Source organism: Pseudonaja textilis, chromosome 2 (assembly GCF_049901715.1).
Source record: "Pseudonaja textilis isolate UNSWEBS1 chromosome 2, rPseTex1.2, whole genome shotgun sequence".
Classification (NCBI taxonomy): domain Eukaryota; kingdom Metazoa; phylum Chordata; class Lepidosauria; order Squamata; family Elapidae; genus Pseudonaja; species Pseudonaja textilis.
The window spans coordinates 188,223,454-188,245,402 of record NC_141991.1 but is presented as its reverse complement, the minus strand read 5'-3'; the positions used below and the strand labels follow the sequence as shown (position 1 = coordinate 188,245,402).

Sequence of the window (21,949 nt, the reverse complement as noted above, 5' to 3'; positions counted from 1 at the left end):
CCTAGGCGCAAAAATTCAAAGAGATGGTAACTGTAGCCAGAAATGAGATTATGGGCAAAAGTTGACTAAACCTAAAGAACGTATTAATGTGCAAAGGCATCACAGTGACAGCAAAAGTGAGAACCATCAAGGCATACTATTTTCCCTGTTGTAATACTGTATATGGCTGTGAAGGAACAGCCATCAGAAAGTTTAAATAAAGAAAAACAGATGTCTTTGAAATGTAGTATCAGAGAAGATTGTTAAGAATAAGTTGGACTATAAGAACAAATAATTCAATACTACATGAAATAAAATCAAACTGTTCACTGGAAACACTAATAATGAAGCTAGAGATATTTTGAAGATGTAATGGGGAAGGCAAGATTATTTGTGAAAACCTTAACAATTGAAAAAATGAAAGGCAATCAAAAAGAGGTCAATAGAAGACAAAATAGCTAGATGCTACTATGAGCTTAAAATAACTGAAAGAGCAACTACTAAAAAAACCCCACTCTTGATGTCTGTTCTTGGGTCATGAGTTGGAAATGATTGAATGGTTGACCAACAACAAACTTCAGCCTCAAAAAAACAATGTGTTATCAAGTTATATCTGAATTACATCTGCAACACTTACCCAAGAGGGACAAGTTAACAGAAGGTAGACTGATACATAGGAATGATTTTGCGTTAGAACTATGCAGGCCTCACAACCTTTTTGTGGTGATTGCTGTTATTAAAACTTATATTGATTGATCTACTACTAGGCAAGGATCTAGTCAGTGGACAACAAAACTGCTGGATGTTTTCTACTCAACTGTGGACAGAAGAGGAAGATCTTGGAGTCCACTACAATTATGTTGAAATCGTTTTCACATGGTCATGAAGAAAACAGTGTGATATCAGTACAGGCCATGACCGAAACAAAAGAGGGATGGAAAACATCATTATCACCCAAAAGAGAATGGTTCTATAATAGTGCGTACATAATCAGAAAAAAGAGGTACAAGAATTTGAATCTTAATTTTACTATAAATAGAACTTGAATCTCTTACATTGAAGCCAAAAGAATCATTTTGTAATGGATTCATTATTTTTTCTATAATAAAACATGCAAGAAGCTCTTACAGTATACGCTAACAGCATATGGTGGTGCAACGGCTTAGCAGTTAAGAGTGTGGACTTGTTGGCTGGAAAGCCGGCAGCCCAGGTTCAAGACCCCAGTGCCATGCAATGGGGTGAGCTGCTTTCCTAGCCCCAGCTCCTGCCAACCTAGCAGTTTGAAAACATGCAAATGCACATAAATAAATTGATACCACCCCTATAATTGGCAACAACTAGCTGAGTAAAATTTGCAGGGCTCCTTTACCTTTTTTTTTTTTACAGTACATGCTTAGTGCTAATTTATCTACTTATAGTTTAGTTTGCCAAGGGAAGCCTACAGTTGAAATCAATAAAATAAGGCCCATTTATGATTCATTGTGGAACAGAAATCCGAGTCCTTGAACCGTACTGAGTCCCCACTTCTGGAGAAAGAACCTGCCTCAAGATTTTGCCTAGTGCCTCAACTGCTACATCTAAAAGTTAAGGGGAAAATAAAGCTGAAAGCAAGATCACAAACAAAACATCACTTCTGGGGCAAGAAGTAACTTTCCATATACCTGATCCAATCACACCAATTATAAAACTGTAACTTGCGATGCTTCATATTATGACAGTTCAAGATAACATGAATTATATATTCATGATACTGTAATTAGGCCTTTTACTGGGAAAAGATACAACTACTAAAGAAGGTGCAGGCAAATTCTGTTTCTAGTACCCATATATTTTGAAAATGATTCTGAACACTTTATTATTTATTTAGCATATGGCATTCTGAACACTATATATCCTTAGCACCTAACAAGAAGGAATGGATAAAAATTAATCAAGGAAAGAAGCAACCTAGAATTAAGGAGAAAATTAACTACAAATATAGCAAGTACAAGCTAACTGCAAACTTAGTGCCAGTCTAAAACTTTGCATACTTAATTGATTTTACAAGGGATGGAAAATGGTTACCTCAAATGCAACTACTTAATTGGAATCATAGAATGACAGAGTTGGAAGGGATGTTGGAAGTCATCTAGTCCAACTCTGCTTGAGCAGGAGAGTCTATTCCAAATATTAGCCTCGACCTAGGATCGAACTCACAGCCTCCTGATTGTCAGGTGAGAGCTCCACCTCTAGGCTACCAGAGTTGCATAAATTAACAATTAATAACTTTTACATTTATAAATACATTAATTTTTGTGTGTGGAATTGATAATTAATTTGAATATTTTATTTTCAAAACTGATAAGAAAATCAAGGCTAATACCAATAAGAATCAAGATCAAATTTTCTGTTAATTAACAGTACTGGGCCAATGTAAGATCTGGAAAACATGTTTTTTCCCTTTCAAACAGTGATGTGTGTTTAACATAGTTCATTAAAATAGTTTTTTTATCAATGTGAAAACATTCTAAAACTATATATCCTACCAACAGACAGAATGGACTCCAGTAAACACACAGCATATGTCTATACAGTGGTGGGATTCAAATTTTTTTTACTACTGGTTCTGTGGGTGTGGCCTGGTGGGCGTGGCAAGGGAAAGATACTGCAAAATCCCCATTCCCTCCCCCACCCCACTAACCTGCTTTCCAGCTCTGTTCTCCTATTGCAGGGCAACAAAAGACTGAGAAGGCAGAGAAGAGATGGGGGCGGGGCCAGCCAGAGGTGGTATTTGCTGGTTCTCCAACTACTCAAAATTTCCACTACCGGTTCTGCAGAACTGGTCAGAACCTGCTGAATACCACCTCTGTGCCTACACATATAATAGGCATATGCTATGTATATGTATGAGTGTGCCCATATACCCACACATAGCATATGCCCATGAATTGATAGCTAGTTGAGATAATAAATACACTTCAGTGAAGTTTATGACAAAGAGAATCCTTGTTTGTAAAGTTAGACTTAAATTTAAATAATGCATACTTGTGGATTATATAATATGCAACACTAATTCTGAATGGATGATGAAAATCCTTTATAAATATATACATAAAAGTAGATTAGTATTATCTGCTTGTCATAATTGTGATTTCATTTCAGAGAAAGCAGAATTAATTGGGGCCGGGGGGTCCTGGTTTATAGTAACTACTGGATTACACCCATTTTTAAACTAACAGAGAAAAACCCATGAATATTTTATTTAGATAAATACATGAAGTCCACTGAGAAAACAGATTTTGGGGAGACTGAATTGTTCCACGTCCCTTCTATATTTCAAGATACAGTATTTAAAACTAGGTATATTTAAGTACTTAACTTAAAGTGAATCACTGTTCCTATGAGAGTTTACATTTTTATTAATTTAAGTACTTTTTATAGAATTTAAGTACTTAAAACATGTTTTATTTCTGTGTTTTTTTTCATTATAATTCTTATTAGTTAAAATATATTAAAAGACTTATTGTGAGAGGAACATGATCCATGATCCAAAAAATCCCTGAAGGAGTTTTTGACAGCTGCTCTTCCCCTGAGTCAGATGGGCTTCCAATCATTTTGGAATTATTTGGGAGGAGCTCAGGGATAAGTGGGCAGTGAATTCCACTGCTTTCTTTTGCAGGCAGCAATCTTAAATATTTAGATGACTGATAATCTCCACAAACATTAACGGATGCGCTCCATGTTCTGTTGCTTTTTTTAATCTTAAATCATTTTCTTTTGAATATAAAGATGGCATTCATCTTTACATCCACCTACATAGACTGTCAGAACATCCAATATGGAAACATGCAGCATTGCAGCCATGGGAATTTGTAGCCCACCTTGTTTCTAAATTATAATTCCCAGCTACGAGCTAAAAGTGAGCAGTAAAGCAATATTCTGCTAAGTAGTTTACCACTGCTATTTCTTTCCCATCCTTCCGATGTTGGAAGTATCTATTTGTAGTTTCTAAGCCCTTTCGGCTACAGATTGTCAAATCTGTTCTTTGTAAATAAACAAATCAATAAGAATTAGAGATAAGTATTAGGAATTTGCCAAAGTTTTCATATTTCATCTAAGAGTTAATACTACTAGGCATATCCAGCATACTTAGTAGATTTGGTTGCCCTTCATTTCTTTTTAAAATAATTTTCATAGCAGAATCATTTATAGCATTCACTGCTAATTTACTCATTAATCATAATTTATCACATCAGTTATGCTGATCATCATTATAAGCAATTACTGCTCCTTAATTCTAACCTGTGCTTACAATGTACCTGCAAATTGGCTTGTGCAAGAAGTTAATTAGCTTTTATTTCTAAAAGGGCAAGCAAGTGAGAATGATTTCATAAAATCTTTGTAACTGCTAAACAAAGCTTTCTCTGGAATTTTGCTGAGGGTATAAACTGTCAATCACATACCAAGCCTGACACATTGTTATGAATGTGATTATATTAAGGATAACTCCATTCAGAAATCACCAAACATTCATCCTGAACCTAAGGTTTGCTAAACCTAAATATCTAGGACAGTGGTGGCTAACCTTTTTGGGCTCCTGTGCCAAAAATTGTGCATACGTTTGCATGCTCATGCTCATGTGCCAGCACCCAGAAGGCAATGCGTGTGCCCCTTATGTCTATCATGCATGCATGCACAATCCCCACCCCCTCGCCCCCTTACCTGCCCTGTGCCTCACAGCTGATTTTCGGTTCGAGGCCCTTTTCGGCTTGAGGAAGGTTTCTGCAGGCTTCAGCAAGCTTTGCAGGCCGAAAACTAGGCCCGCTTCGTCACTTCTGTCATAGGAAGTGATGAAACAGGCCTAGTTTTCGGCCTACAAAGCCTCCAGAAGCCTTCCTCAAGCCTTTGGGAGGCCGAAAAAGGCCTCAAACCAGCCAAAAATCAGCTGTGAGGCACACCCATGCACAGTGAGGTAAGTTTGCCTGCAGCTCACGTGCCAGCACAAATGGCTCTGCGTGCCACCTGTGGCATGCGTGCCATAGGTTTGCCATCACGGATCCAGGATAAATGAAGAAGTTTTCATTACTAATCACAACCTCAGAATTATTTTATCTATAAATGCTTATAGTATATTTTAAAATACATTTTTACTGCATGGGTGGTTAAAATTACTAACATTTTTTTACTTTGACTTATTAACCACAATTGTGCTATTTATTTTAATCAGCTCATGTGTACAAATTTGTATTCACTCAGACACTAGTCTTTTTCTTTTGAATATAGCCTTTTATACTTATAAAGCATTAATTTCCCTAGGATTTTACTACATATAAACTCTGTCAAACCATAAAGGTCTGAGCATACTATTAATTGAAAAAACAATAAAAATGAGTAATATTTATGAGTATTAATTAACTTCAAAACAAATATATTCATTTACTCCATGTGACGAATAGTCATATCCAAGTATTTCAAAGTTAAACAATGCAGATTTAGCAAACTGACATTTATAGAAATGAATGAAATTTATTTGGGGAAAAAGAACCCTATAAGGACTTTTGTAAAATAGTCACTGGAAGTAGAGTATGACACTGTTTGTTAAGGTTACAAAGAAAATACTCTATTCTGTCTAACCCCTTTTTGTTCAAACCCAAACATTGTTACTCAAATGTTCCCACCATGATGTACTGAGTCTCTTCCTACAGTTTTGGTGAGATGTGAGACACAATTTTTTAATACATGCTTTATGGTTTAATATTTCAAAAAGTGTCTGAGTGCATAGATAATAATGATGCAGTATATTGAAAATGTTATTAAATGAAAAACAGGATGTTAAACAATGAATTGCATGTAGGAACAATGTGCTATATTTCTCAGGTCCCAAATTACTGTATACTTGAATAACTACTTCTATTATGAATCTGGGATTTTGTAATTGTCATGGCTGCCTATTTTATTTATGACGATTATACCCTTTTAGAAATACGTTATCAAGACTTGAGCGCAAAGAAAAATTCCAAACTAAGTCAAACAACAGTATTTTTCTGTCCAAAAATTAATTTACAGTTTATATTGCTTAAAAATTTTAAAAAAAAATTTTTTTCACACATATTCAAAGTTGTAGAAATTTTTTAAATTAATTCTGTTTACTAATATTTTCAGGATAGATGGGAAATGTAGCTGAAGATTTTCTCATAATGTATTCATTTTTTACAATACAAAAGTTATTTTTGGCATGCTGAGATTAATAAGATGATTTGTTGATCACTTCTATGCAAGTGCAGAGACTCCAACTCAACAGCAAGGCCATTACCCCAAAGTTATAACAACAGAGAAGATGAACATGAGTAAAATAGTTTAGGATATTTTTTATCAAAGGCAAAGCCAAGATTTTCTCTTAAAAATGATGGTGTTTTTAGAGACATTCTGAAACATACTAGAGAATAAATAATATTTTTTTTTTATCAGTGAATAGACGTCCCAGAATAGAAAGACTTTATTTATGCAGTTTATTTGTTGACAAATAGACTAAGGAGAGAAAGATGATAGGCTGGATGAAGAACCATTTTAGTCTGGAACGATGATTTGATGAAATTTGTATTGCTGATATCTTTCACAACTCTGAGACTGCCATGCTGAATTATAAGTTAATGCATGGGTTTATACCATATGTGTGTGTGTGTGTGTGTGTGTGTGTGTGTGTGTACATGAATGGTATTCAGCTTTGTTCGGGTATATGTATCTTGTAGTACAATGGTTTCAAACTCTTAAGTGTTACATGAATTATTAGCCCAAGGGTCAACATATTTTTTTCATTCACTGACATAAACATTTCTTGTGAATTCAAAGCAAAGAAATGAAGATTATCAAGAAGCACAGTATTTTGAAAAACAGATGAGAAACATCGTTTCACTTTAACCATTTAATTGTCAGTATGCTTTACCTAGTATACTAATATTTAGTTTTATTACTGACACCTAGTATATTTGTCAGAACATATCTATATAATCTAGAAACCCAAATACTGGTTTTCTATTTTGTCTCTTTCCTTATTGAACAAAGTGATATTTTTATGAAGTCTTTTTCATATTCTGTTCCTCCTTATTTTCTTGCCTAGCAGAGATCTTATTTCCTGCTTCTCACCTTCTTTGTCCAGAGGAACCTTTCTGGCATGACAGTCATCCCTCACCATCCTCATTCTTGATTGCATTTTCTTTCCTAAACACCTAGCTTGTCTCTCCTGGCTAAGTCATGCTTCTCTTCTACTACTGCCTGATAGGCTGGGGCCACTTTAGAAGTAGTGCTCCCCACGGCGGAATGCAAGAATGTTCCCTGATGTCAGCACTGCTCAACTCAGGAAGCTTTTAGCTCTTCTCATACAAATGTTCAGTACTTACTGAATCATTTTAAATAATTGATAGATCACATACTTAACGTGAATCCAATGACCAAAAATTGAACAGATTGCTATGGGGAAGGAAAGAAGGAAGGATTAACCGAGTATCATTACGTGTTTCACATTTACTTTTAAGTTCCTCTAAATCAGTGGTTCCCAAACTTTTTCAGTCCACTGCCCACTTGGTGCAAACTCATTCTCGGTGCCCCCCGCCCAGGGGTGGGATTCAAATTTCTGTGAGCATGGCCTAATTTGAGGGTGTGGCTTGCTGGTCATGTGACTGGGTGGGCGTAGCTTGCTGGTCACGTGACTGGCTGGCATGGCTTGCTAGCTGGGCATGGCTTGCTGGTCACATGATGGGGTAGCTGTGATTTGGTGGTCATGTGACTGGGTGGGTGTGGCCAGGTGACTGGCAAACCAAATACAAGTGGTCCTCACTTAATGGCTGGTTGTTTAGCAAGTGTTCGAATTTATTCCTGGCCTCCTCAGAGATACTTGACCCATTTTTTGGAGTTTTGACAGCCATGCACACACATACACACACACACACCCTTCTAACCCTGCTCGTGCAGGTCATTGCACTAGAATCCACAAAGCATCTCTGATTAGATTCTAGCAGTGAATAAAATCTAATCAGAGATGCTTTGCCAATTCTTGTTGATCTGTTTTATTCGTATCTCTTTATTTTATGTTGCTGAATTGCATTGACATGTGTGTCCCTTCTTGTGCACAACCCAGAAGCTTTTGTGATTCTTTGCAGCAAAAATTACTGACCTCTGGCTTTGCTCTACTTTTCAAACATGCCGACACTGCCGCGTTCTAGGTGCCGGCCCCACAGATCCACCCCACTGAGCCCACTGCATTGGAGGGACCTGCCCAAGGAAGTCAAGGGGGTGAGCCTGAGAGAGGGAAAGAGAGAGAAAGAAAAGAGAGAGAGAGAGAGAGAGAGAGAGAGAGAGAGGAAAGAAAGAAAGAAAGAAAGAAAGAAAAAGGGACAAAGAAAGAGGCGGGATGGAAGGAATGGACAGAAAGAAAAAGAAATAAAGGAGAGAGGAAGGGAGGAGAAAGATAATGAGATATCTATTCTAGTCCGATCACCTGCTCCAGCAGGGTTAGAAGGGTGTGTGTGTGTGTGTGTGTGTGTGTGTGTGTGTGTGTGCGTGTGTGTATTCTCCTTGTAATTTACCAGTACATTTTGGTTTTGCCTTCTACAGAATTGGTACTGTAATACACTGGGGAAAAGTAATTTTTAGAATGGAGATCTGGTCCAATGGATCCTGTTTAAAGCCTCAACAAAATGTGAGAGCTTCCTGATAGTCTTGACTATGTTTTGTCCGTAAAACTTTTAATTATAGAAGCCAAAGATGTTTCAATGTGTTGGCAAAGATGTTTCAATGTGGAGAAGGGCCTCAGTCTAAACTAGGCCTCATTTCAATCTGATGCATCATCTCTCTCTCTCTCTCTCTCTCTCTCTCTTTCTCTCTCTCCCCCCTTCCCTCCTTCCCTCCCTCCCTCCCAGACTGGCTTTGCTCTACTTTCCCAATGTGTCTGTGGGGCTGGCACTTCGAACAATGATAGATGGTTGGAGAGAGAGACAGACAGACAGACAGAGAGAGAGAGACAGGTAGGTAGGTAGATAGATAGGTAGATAGGCAGACAGGCAGACCTTTTGGATGAATGTATGGATAGGTAGGTAGGTAAGTAGATCTATATTGGTAGGTAGGTAGGTAGGTAGCTAGGCAGAAAGACAGGTAGGTAGGCAGGAAGGCAGGCAGACAGACAGACATTTTGTATGGATGTATGGATAGATAGATAGACAGACAGACAGATAGATAATAGATAGATAGATCTATCTATATTGGTAGGTAGGTAGGTAGAAAGGCAGGCAGGCAGGCAGGCAGGCAGACATTTTGCATTTATGTATGTATGTATGTATGTATGTATGTATGTATGTATGGATAGACAGACAGACAGAAAGAAAGAATGCAACAGCTGTGGCACTTTGAGAAAGTAGAGCAAAGCCAGAATGGGAATTGAAGTCCACACAAGTTGCCAAAGTTGAGAAACACGGACTGAATATATCAACCCAACCATTCTGGTTTAGAGTTTAGCAGGCTGTTTGATTCTGGCTTAGTCAATGAATAAACCATGGCTAAGATCTTCCTGCTCCTTAATGCAGCTGCCCTTCTGCCCCTTCTGCAGCCCCCTGCAACTGCTCCTCTGCCCCTTCTCTAGTCCCCTTTGGCATCCAATTTTGCAATGCCAACTTCCCCGGAGCAGCGATGCAGCTGACCTCACCCTCTTTGCTTCAACCCAAGGTCCACTTCCATCAGGCCAAGCAAGGGAAGGTACTCTGCACACACCCAGAGACTCCCAACTTCAGTGAAGCATTCTGCCCATCTTTATGCTCCATCCGGGAGGAGGAAGGCGTGCAGAAACAGCCCAGACCAGGGGAGGCGGAGGGAACGATCGCTTGGAAACTAAGCAAGCAAGCAAGCAAGCGCAGGGCTCGGTCAGAAGAACCAGGCTGCAGAGGGAGGCTAGGTTCTAGGTCTGGGACAGCCATGTAGAGCCAAACCGAACCAAGCCATTCTCTTTGGAAAGCCAGCTGCACCCACCCGCTTCCTGCGCGCAAGCCCGGCTGGCTGGAGAGGCGGAGGCCAGGTGGGCACTGCGTGCTCCCTTGTTCTCCAGGGAAGGGGGCCCTAATGCCGGACCACCCACCCCTTCCACTATGCGCCTTGGGAGGGTTTTGCTTTCGGGCCTTCTGGCGTGCCTCCGCTGCTTCCACCAGAAAGGGCAGCCTGCAAGCTAAGGCGCCCTCTTTCCACCACCTCCCACCTCTCCCTCCCCAGGCTTGGCAAGGCTCACCGGGCACAGGTTCCATATTCGAGGTGCCGGCTATGGGGCTGCAGGGTCGGCAGTCAGTGAGCCTGCAGAGCCGGCACCTCGAACGCCCCCCTGCCACCTCTTAGCGCCCCCCCGCCAGCCCCCTTGACTCTTACTGCCCCCCTAAGGCATCCCACCGCCCCCCAGGGGGCGGTACTGCCCACTTTGGGAACCACTGCTCTAAATAAAAAAAATAAGCTCATTGTCACAAAAACAGTATGGCTTTATCATGGCAACAATCTAAGCAAGTATACAAGATCATGTTAAATTTTTCATATTTCCAGGAAAAAGGATTTCAGAAGGAAGAGACAGGAGAGATCTTTATCTGGGACATAAGGTGTGATTTCCTGCTGGATTAAAAGTGATTTGTTTATTATTACACCTTTAACAATATCATAACGTGTTAAACTTTTCACCTAAAATATATTTACATATGATAAAAGCTACAGATGAAATTGTTTCAAATGCTGCATTAAAAAGACTAGCAGTTTTACTCTACCAAATCCACTTTTATATCTAATAGCTGTTCGTACAAATTGAAGAGGCACATTAATGAGTTTGCATTCAGAGAAGCAGTTGTGTAACTTAAGTATCAAAACAATGTTTAACTCTTGATTTGCTATTAAAAAGATGTTATAAAGTGCTTTAAAACTAACATACAATCATATATGTTTAGATCCGTTTAGGTCTAAAATCATATAGCATGCCATATATACAACAAAGACTATATATTAATGCATGCAGGGTGTATATTTTTATACTGCATATAATAAATAATAAAGTATAAAATTTGGATATAACTTTATCTGATTTTTTTAAAAAAAGAATCTGCCCTTTAATCCACATTAAGCTTTTATCCAGCAGAAAATGAAAAGCATAAAGCCTCTTGAAGCTAAAAGGTTAGACACTTCATCCCTCTGGAATGGTACATAACCTTGTCATAGTCATTAATTTACTGAAAGAAAATTCTCCTTCAAGCTTTCTCTCTTCTTTTTTCTTTTTTGCTGCTGTTCCTTTTTCAAATTTTAATGTCTGCTAGCGATGAATGAATTATTTGGTAACTAAGATCTGAAGCTGCCTTTCACCATGTAAAGTCAGATAAGAGAGTCTTAAAATGCCAGACAAATTCATTGTTTCAGAAGACTGTTTCCTCTAGTATGAAAAAAATGGAATACAGGGTTAAGTTTAAATTATTTTAAATATTTGTGAAGTGTTCATCTTTATATTTATATTTATCTTTATCTTTAAACAACATCAACAAAAGCTTGAGTCTAAAAAAACCTCATAAAAATAAATCCAAGTAATCCACACTCTTAAAAGAATGCTATAATTTGGTTATTAAGTGTACCACTGTGTGACAAAACCACATATAAGTAATACAACTGAGTGCAGTAACATTCATGTATTCATTTATGTATGTAGGGGATTTTTGATAGGAAATCTGCTTTTACTGATCTAGAAAAAATAAATAGTATAATAGCATACATGCATAATATTCACTATGCTGAGGCTATTCTGGCCTTTGAATAAGTGGCTATATTTTATGAGATTAAATGTGGTTGTAGCCAACAACTGATGCATTTAAAAAGATGAATTTCCATTTTTGAACTAATTTTCCCATACTCTACTAAAGAAGATGCTTTCAAAATTAGGATACCCCTCTTTATTAATTTTCTTATCCATTTTCCTGTCAAACTTAATTTAAAAATTGAACTCTCCTATCCTTGAATTAATTTTTCTAAAGCTTCCCTAGGGCAAGGCTCTTTTAATACTACGAAGCAGAAGCAGCAGCTGCCACACCTTAGTCTTAGATCAACCACTGATGGTACAAATTAGTCTGTAATCTGATAAATGCTTCTGCTTTTAATTAGAGCAGCCAGAAACAGGCTGTGAAGGGGAAAAGGAACTGAAGTACGGTAGGGGCTTTGAGGTAGAAGTTCCAGAAGGCTATGTCTATTTGGGCCTCTCATCTGTCCTAAATGGGACAGCAATTCAAGACTGGGCACAATTAGATTCACTTCTTGGATATGAAATAACTACTTGAAGAAAAGATGGCAACTGGGGAAAAGAAAGCATTTTCAAAGATTCATCTTGTGTATCAGTTGTACCTGTTACTGAATCAGGAGATGCTCCAGACTGTCACTCATGCTTTAATATTCTCATGACAGGATAATTGCAATGCAGTCTACATAGAAGTACCATTAGACTACTCAGAGGCTGGATCTGGTCTAGAATGCAAGTAACAACTGGTAAAAGTTGGTATGCTCTTGTGACACTCAGTGAGTTGCACTGCTTACCATTTGGCTTTAGGTACAATTCAAGGTGCTACTTGCTACCTAACCCATTCATGGTATTTTTATGTCATAGCACTTGATATCTACAACATCTCCCCTTGCCCCACCAAGCATCACATGGCTCCAAACCTTCATGATGTTCAAGAAGTCTTTGAAAACCTGGCTTTTGCCCCAAGTTGAAAACCAAGCTCCTATACAAATTTATTTGCTTGAGGGTGGTTTTTTTCAACCTCATAGTCTTTGTTTCTTGCTATTTTATGGTTTTATTATTACTTAGGGTTTTCTTTTTTTTAACACATTTGTCAGTGTCTAAGTAAATAAATCTAAATTAGAACCCTCTACTGTCAGTATAATAGCTGACACAGAAACATGATCTGAGTGTATGCTGGTTCTTCATTGATTTATAGAGGAAAAAGCTGCTTACCTGTAATTTATGTTAAGACCAATATGCAAATTTATTTCCTAAATAAGGCTAGAAACCTGATATTTTTTGTTTGCTTTAACCACCAGTTTTGTCTTTGTTTGCTTTAACCACCAGTTTTGTGAGAACATTTTTAGGCAAGTGCTGTCTATGCTACCCTGTCAGGCACAGCTTTTTTTCAAATGTTGGATGTTAATCTTTCTATCAGTTTAGAGTTTTCAAACCAGTGTATTCTTTGCTTTCCCCTTCTTCTTGTTCCGCTAACCATTCTTAGTAACATTGACATTTCCAATGAATTTGCATGCACAACATGGCCAAAGTAAACCAGACAGTCTTGTGATTTTGGTTTCTAATGGTATGTTTGGTTTTATGATTCAGCACCTCTCTATTGGTTGCTCTGGCTAACCACGGTATATGCAATAATTTATGCCAGCATTACAGTTCAAAGGTGTCAATTCTTCTTCAATCAGCCATTCTCAGAGACTCAGAATGGGTCTCCCACACCCATTCATCATTATAGGGAAGACTACTTCCCTCACTAGCCTGCTTTTTCTATTTATATCACTATTTCTGTTTTTCCAGACGTTATTCATGTTAACCATTGCAGTGCAGTCTAAGGTTATCCTCTATTTGATTTCTGGAGTACAATGCCATCCTGAACAATTTTTCATCCAAGGAAGTTAAATTCTGGAACTAATTATATTCCTCCTTATTGATTTTAAACATCTTGTGTCCTTCTGTAGCTGATGTCATTATCTTTGTTTTTCTGATGTTAAGACTCAATCCTACTTTTTCATTTTCATCCTTGATTTTCCAAATCATTCTTATTTTCATCCAATAGTGTTATACCATTTGTGTACCTCAAATTATTTATGGTTCTTTCCCCAATCTTCACTCCAGCATCAGGCAGTTCAGATCTAATTTCTGAATGATCAATTCAGCATACAGATTGAACAAAAATAGATAAAATTACATCCCATATTGATTCTGAACCAATTTGTATCGCCATAAAGTGTTCTAGCTGTTTCTACCTGATCAATATACACTGATCTGATAAGTCTGATCAGGTGGGGACACCAAGAGCATGCGAAGACTCCCATGGCTTATTGTGTTCTACACCGTAAAAAGCTTTTGTCATTGATAAAACACATATATAGATCCTTTTGATATTCTCATGCCTTTTACATAATCAATGTAATATTGGCATGTGATCTCGATTGACCTGCCCCTTTCTAAAACCAGTTTGTACATCAGATAACTCTTGATCAATGACATTCTGTAGCCTCTGTTTAAGGCAGGGGTCCGCTGGAGGCAGACGCTGGGTGAGGCTGGGCCGCATAATATTATACTTTATATTATACTTTATATTTATATTATACACTAATATTATACTTTCATATCATGGTGGGGGCCACAGGATATCATCCTGCGGGCCGCAATTGGCCCGCAGGCCGCGAGAATGAGACCTCTGGTTTAAGGACTTTTTACAGAATCTTGCTTGCGTAAAAAATCAATGCAATTGTGCAATAATTGGAACAGTCTCTGGCACTGCCTTTCTTTACTATTGGCAATCCTCATATTAGCATGATGAAAAAAAAACATTTATTGGGGTGAAATTCACTAGGCTTAGAAATAAATTGTAAGTAGAGGAAGGTATCCATTGAAACTGCCCATAAGAAGCCCATTTGAAAATTGATGCAAATGGTTTACATATAAACCATATCATTATCCCAGGGAACCCATAAGATATGGAGATGTATGTATATAGAATCTTATCAAAGCAATAGCATGAGTGCACAATATCCCAGGGCATCCATAGGATATGGAGATGTATGCATATAGAATCTTATCTAAGCTGTAGCATAATTGCACAATAGTTATCTCTGTCTATGAAGATTCTCAGTCATCCAGGTCATGGTTGTTCCAAAGGCAATTGGATTTTCTGGTTTTTCTTTGAAGACATTTTTCTTCTCATCCAAGAAGCTTCTTCAGCTATGACTGGATGGTGGGGAATGGAATGATTTACACTTCTTGCAGACAGCTGATCATTTGCATTCTTTTGGCAAGTCATTAAGGCCACATGGAGGTTTATCTGTATTGTCAGATTCACCTGAGTAGTGAAAATGGGTGTGGAGCCTTCTTGGAACTGTTGAAAGGACTGTGTTGTAGACTAGATGATATCATATCCCCCCCGCACTGAGAGAGGGCTGTTCAATTTTGAAGTACAGTAGATGGCCTCTTTGACCCCTCTTTCAAGCCAGTGGTCCTCTTTGTCCAAAATGTGGGCTTTGCTGTCTTCAAAAGAGTGACTTTTAAAAAAAAAATGCAGATGGACTACTGAATCTAGTCTTGATGAGTTTGTTCTCCTATGTTGTGCCATGCATTTATGAAGTAGTTGTTTTGTTTATCCAATGTATAAATCTGCACATGCATTGTACATAGTACATATGTACTGTATGTACTATGTGTACTGTATATACCATGTTGCTTATTTATTAAACTAAAAACTACCAAGGAATATAGGTGACTTTAGGCATTTTTAAGTTTTTGATGTCAAGATTTCTTAATGTGATTAATAAGGAAATAAATACTTTCATTAAACATTGCCCCAGTCCAACTAGCAAAAATCAAATCTTTGTTGATCCTTTTAATTCACCTCAAGATCAGTTCCATTAATTGCCACTGCTTTGAGATGGATTCTCATCTAACACACAAACTGCCTCAGATTCATAGATGCCAACAAGCAAAAACTATTTGCTGCCACTGAAAACCTGACCAGTTATTTTTAGATTTTATTGTTAAGACAAAGTTCTTTCAGAAGAATATATACAATATGACAATAAAGGATTACTTGTATAGGTACCAACAATATCACAAGTTGTATGCATAATATGTAATGCAACAGTCTGGAAAATTACCCGTGGCGACATAAATTGATTGAATAGGTATAATCTGATAACAATTCCTTCCTTTCCCACCAAAGTATTTAAGACATCAAGTAGATATACTGCAACTAGGTTTCATAAAGCCTGCTGGCTATTAGAATGTTTAGAAGGACATTTGCCTTCCCGCCCCAGGAAGTGTAATGAATGGTTGGGCTGGCAAATCAGTCAGTCAAACAGTGTGGCATGAAAATGGTAGGCTTACGAAATGGAGTTCTCACTTTAAAATACCTGCACTTCAGACAAAAAACAAACCCATACATTTCATAAAAAATGGCATGCTTCACTTATGCCTTGCTGTTAAATATAGGAATTCTTAAGTAGCATTCGTCATCAAAAGTTGTTCTCCGAAACAATTTTATGAAATTAAATGGACTATTTACTGCACTACACTTTTCTTTTAAAAAGTGCATTGAAGCTCTACATATTTCTGTTTGAGGAGTGCCTTCCATTCAATCACAGTCATGTCTTTAAATATACACTGCTTAAAAAAATAAAGGGAACACAAAAATAAGACATCCTAGATCTGAATGAATGAAATATTCTTATTAAATACTTTGTTCATTACATAGTTGAATGTGCTGACAACAAAATTACACAAAAATTATCAATGGAAATCAAATTTAGCAACCCATGGAGGTCTGGATTTGGAGTTACACTCAAAATTAAAGTGAAAAAAAAACACTACAGGCTGATTCAACTTTGATGTAATGTCCTTAAAACAAGTCAAAATGAGGCTCAGTAGTGTGTGTGGCCTCCAGGTGCCTGTATGACCACCCTACAATGCCTGGGCATGCTCCTGATGAGGTGGCGGATGGTCTCCTGAGGGATCTCCTCCCACACCTGGACTAAAGCAACCGTCAACTCCTGGATAGTCTGTGGTGCAACGTGGCGTTGGTGGATGGAGCGAGACATGATATCCCAGATGTGCTCAATTGGATTCAGGTCTGGGGAATGGGCAGGCCAGTCCATAGCATCAATGCCTTCATCTTGCAGGAACTGCTAACACACTCCAGCCACATGAGGTCTAGCACTGTCTTGCGTTAGGAGGAACCCAAGGCCAACCGCACCAGTATATGGTCTGACAGGGGATCTGAGGATCTCATCTCGGAACCTAATGGCAGTCAGGATACCTCTGGCGAGCCCATGGAGGGCTGTGCAGCCCCCTAAAGAAATGCCACCCCATACCATTACTGACCCACTGCCAAACCGGTCATGCTGGAGGATGTTGCAGGCAGCAGAACGTTCTCTACAGCATCTCCAGACCCTGTCACGTCTGTCACATGTGCTCAGTGTGAACCTGCTTTCATCTGTGAAAAGCACAGGGCGCCAGTGGCAAATTTGCCAATCTTGGTGTTCTCTGGCAAATGCCAAACATACTGCACAGTGTTAGGCTGTAAGCACAACCCCCACCTGTGGATGTAGGGCCCTTATACCACCCTCATGGAGTCTGTTTCTGTCCATTTGAGAAGCCACATGTACATTTGTGGCCTGCTGGAGGTCCTTGCATAAAGGCGGAGGTAGTGGTCCTGATGCTGGGTTGTTGCCCTCCTACAGCCTCCTCCACATCTCCTGATGTACTGGCCTTTCTCCTGGTAGCACCTCCACGCTCTGGACACTACGCTGACAGACACAGCAAACCTTCTTGCCATAGCTCGCATTGATTTGCCATCCTGAATAAGCTGCACTACCTGAGCCACTTGTGTGGGTTGTAGACTCCGCCTCATGCTACCATTAGGGTGAAAGCACCGCCAGCATTCAAAAGTGACCAAACTATCAGCCAGAAAGCATAGGAACTGAGAAGTGGTCTGTGGTCACCACCTGCAGAACCACTCCTTTATTGGGGATGTCTTGCTAACTGCCTATGCTTTCCACCTGTTGTCTATTCCATTTGCACAACAGCATGTGAAATTGATTGTCAATCATTGTTACTACCTAAGTGGACAGTTTGATTTCACAGAAGTGTGACTGACTTGGAGTTACATTGTGTTGTTTAAGTGTTCCCTTTATTTTTTTGAGCAGTGTATATTAAGTGCAGATTTCACACCTTTGGATACAACTTGTGGTTCTATGAATAAATAGATGGGATGACTGGGTAGAATTATGGAATGTACCCATAGCCCTTTAATCCTGATAATGAACAGATGTGGTGTTTATAGACATACTAAATTTAATTAAGTGTATCCGCCCATGTGGTGTCAATGAAATAAAAACAATCACTCATGTATTACTACACTGTAAATTTTGCAGGGCCATTCAGGACAATTTTATTTTATCTCTGTTAGGCAAACAAATAGGAAGATCAGATTTTGGAAATTCCTTTTAGAAAACTTGAAGCCATCCAACACTCTCTCAGTGCTAGGTTTTGTCTTACCACAATGGAAATAAGATACTGGCAAATTTATATTGAGTTTTTTTTACTCAAGATACATTTTCATAGACTATAATTATAGTTAACATACTGTATAACATACTATAGTTTTGGTTTTTAGATTCTATAATTGTTTTAATTTCATTATGATGAAATTACAGATTAAGGCTAAAATGCGTTCAATGTTAATACTACACAAACTATTCTGAAGTTAGACATACACTTTTCATGTCATACATCATATATTAATTTTGCTTCTTCCCTCTCCCAGTGGAGACGGTTTTGGACCACTGTAGTATCATTGTACTTTCTATTAATCTTCCAGTCTATTTTGTGTTATCACTAATCAATTCAAGATTATTTTGTCTATTTCAATTCTCTTTTATTTTTCCATTAGTCTCTGTATTTGTGAAATCAAAATGCAATTGTGTCTCATGTATAGAACATTTAAATTTTCCATAGAGCTGTCTCGAGTGTCCAGGTTGGGAGGAGCTCCAGTCTCGGCTCTCACAGGCTGAGCTTGAGATTGAGGAACGCCTCTCACCATCACGTGGTCCTCCGGCACTCCCCAGTTTTTTGCTCAGCCTCGTGGCAGTCAGGCTGTTTTTTCCTTTTGCTCCTGGTCGTTCTAGCACCTCATGTTTTTTTGATCAACTTGGACTCTCAGACAGCACAGGAAACTGAGGTTTGAGCTCCCTAGGGAGCCTTTTCTTCTAAGGGGATTTGTTTCACTATTCCTTTAAGGGAGAATCCAGCGCTTCGAGCGCTGCCCCCCCCCTCCGATTGCCGCCTTTTCGCTCCGTGCGAAGTCGCATCGTTTCTTTCCTGCCTGGTTTTGTTCTTTCGCCGTTTCCCCCCCGCGAATGCCCTCTAACCCAGGGAGATGCTTCCCTGCCTCTCCCAGGTACTTCTTTGTGGCCTCCGGGCCTTTTTAACTTCTCCTGGGTGATAGCCGCCGCTGGGGATTGCCTCGTCATTGCGCCCTCCATTTTGGGCTCCCTGTGGCGTCAGCCATCTTGGGAGTGGCAGGAGTCGCCGCCATCTTGTGTGTGGCCGCATGGCCGGGCGCCATTTTTCAGAGGCCTATAACAGGGTTTTTCTTAATGTTTTATAGGCAGACTCCGGACTGCCTATATCCTTGCCTGTTTGCGCTTAGTTTCTAATAGGCTAACCAGGGTTAGTTGGCTCTGTAGCCCCTCCCCCAGCAGGCGAGTTAGCAGCTCTGCCATCCCCCTTCCCCGGTCCGTCCGGCAGGGATAGCTGCCTGGCGTTCAACTTTTGGCTAATTGGCTTCTGGGCTAGGCCCTGCTGTGCAACAGCCTCCTATTTTAAATACAAAAAAAATTTTTGATCAAAAGGGGGGTGCGAAACGTGCGCTAGGATCCCCGGCCTCTACGTAGGCCGCATCCAAACGTGCAACCGTCCGAGGACCCGTGATGGCACTTTACTTTAAAATTTTTGGTTGGCAGCCCCAGGGACGCCTGCCACTTCTCGAGGCCTACCTGCAGGCCGCATTGTGTTTGATTCCTGGGCAGATCCTTGGACTGTCCAAATCCCTGCTGGTACCTTGCAATCCTGCCTTGGTACTCCTCTAGATATAGGAGTCTACTGGCTACACAGTCTCTCCCCAGCAAGGGAGGTAGCAGCTCCGCCATTCCCCTTCCCCGGTCCGCCTGGCAGGGACAGTTTTTTGGCGTCCATCTTTGGCAATTGGCCTCTGGGCTAGGCCCTACTTCTCAACAACGTGCAAAGCACCTCTGTTGCCCTTGACCTAGGGGGGTGTGAAACGAGTACTGGGTTTCCCGGCCCCTGCTTAGGCTGTGTCCAGACTTGTTAATCACCTCACGTTAATCAAGAATTTTTCCTCCTTTCTCCTCTCCAGATGGCAGACGACAATGCATCTCGTGGCACTTCCCTGAAGGCCAAGGCTAAGTCTCACCACCTGCGCAAACAAGCACAGGAAACATCCAAAGCCTCTCAAAGGGATGCCCTTAGGCGACACAGGGCCCTTGAAAAGGAGATTGACAGACGCTCTAAGGAGTCAAGCTCTGTGCCTCCGGACCCTTCCAATCCCACTCCCTCTACCTCCACCCATCCTCCTTCCTCCCCTGCTTCTGCCTCTTCATCGCAGCCTGGACAGGCCCCTGAGGCCACCTTACCCCCCGCTGCTGCAGGTCTGCGCCCGGAGGAGCCTCACCCACCCCCCACGGTGGAAATCCCCGAAAATCTCAAACAAGCGATGGAGCTGGCCATCCGGCACGGGATAGCACAACAGTTTCAGCAGCTGACCGGTCTGGCCCCTAGGCCTGAGGCCCCCGAGGCTCGAGGATCAGCAACTTCGCATGGTCAGGTAGCTCTCCACGGGGACTTGACCCTGCCCTTGGAGATGGAGGAGATGGAGGCCCAGGATCTTGGGGACCCTACCCTCTTTGGGGACGAGGAGGATCTCGAATTGGGGTCTATCGTAGACAGTGAACTCCTCTCGGGAGCAGGCCCCCCAGAAGGGGACATGTCGGAGGACGAGGGCCTCTCTCCAGGCCAGCCCGCGTTTCTGGGGCTGTTTAAACCACATCTATTTAGGTCCCTCCTGTTCAAGGCCAGGAATACCTCGGGCCTGAACCCTCCCCCCCCCACCCAACCCAGCGGCATCGGGGGTTCCTCCCGACTCTATTTTCTCCCAGCCTGTGGTGGAAACCGAAGTGATTCCTGTCCCACCCATATTCTCTGACATGGTCTCAAGGCAGCTAGCCTCCTCGGGGCCTCCTTCCCCTCCCAACGCCCAGGACAAGCGGTTTTTCAATCTTGAACCGCAGTTCTCTACCTTGCTCGATCCCCCCCCTGTGGAGGAGCCCGTAGTAGGTCTGGCCTCCCGCTCAACTCCCAGCGAGTCACTCGAAGCTCTCCAGCCCGAGGACAAACGAGCTGAACTGGCCCTGCGCCGTGCTCATCTCTCTGACGCCTGGGCGGTCAGGGCCTCCACGGCCGCGTCTTTTTTCACCAGAACCTCCATCAAGTGGCTCCAGCAGCTCAAGCAGCATGTCCCCGCAGCTAATCTCAGAGCGCACCAGGATATTGCCAAGATCCTGGCCGCGGCCGAGTTCTCTGCAGACGCCACCTTCCAGGCTGCAAAATTCTCCACCAGGGCCATCTCGTCCCAGGTCACTGCCCGTCGCCTTCTCTGGCTCCGCCACTGGCAGGCGGACGTAAAAAACAAGGCTAAGCTAGCATCAGCCCCCCATCTCTGGGGGGGAAGCTATTTGGACCGGTTCTCGACCCATTCCTGGCCGAGACCCGCAACAAGCGCAAATACCTCCCTTCTCTTGCTAGGAGGTCTGATTTCAGAGGTTCCTCTCCCTCTTCTCGCCAAGGTTCTTCCCGCTCTTCCTCCTTCTCCAGGTACTACCAATCCTCTCCCTACAGGCCTCCCGACCGATCGGAACCAGACAGGTCCGGAGGCACCTCGTCCAGGAAGCCCTCCCGGGGATCCGGGAGAGGTTCGTTCCGTCGTTCCCGATAATGCAGTCGCCCCCAGGTGGCTGCCCCCCCCCAAAAAAAAGAAACAAGTATAAAAACGAGGAGAAGGAGAGCGAGAAAGCCAATCCTCTTCAGGCTTCTCGCCTAGTCTGGCTCTACTCTGACACTTAACTCCTGCAAAATCTCTTTCTCTTCAGCCTTGCC

General features: G+C 41.1%; 1 protein-coding gene across 29 annotated transcripts in view; it reads right to left on the bottom strand.

The window, feature by feature from the left end:
* The window catches only part of PTPRD (protein tyrosine phosphatase receptor type D), a 1,248,962-nt gene that overhangs the window by 235,306 nt on the left and 991,707 nt on the right, over positions 1 to 21,949 (bottom strand). The gene's annotated exons all lie outside the window — the stretch shown is intronic.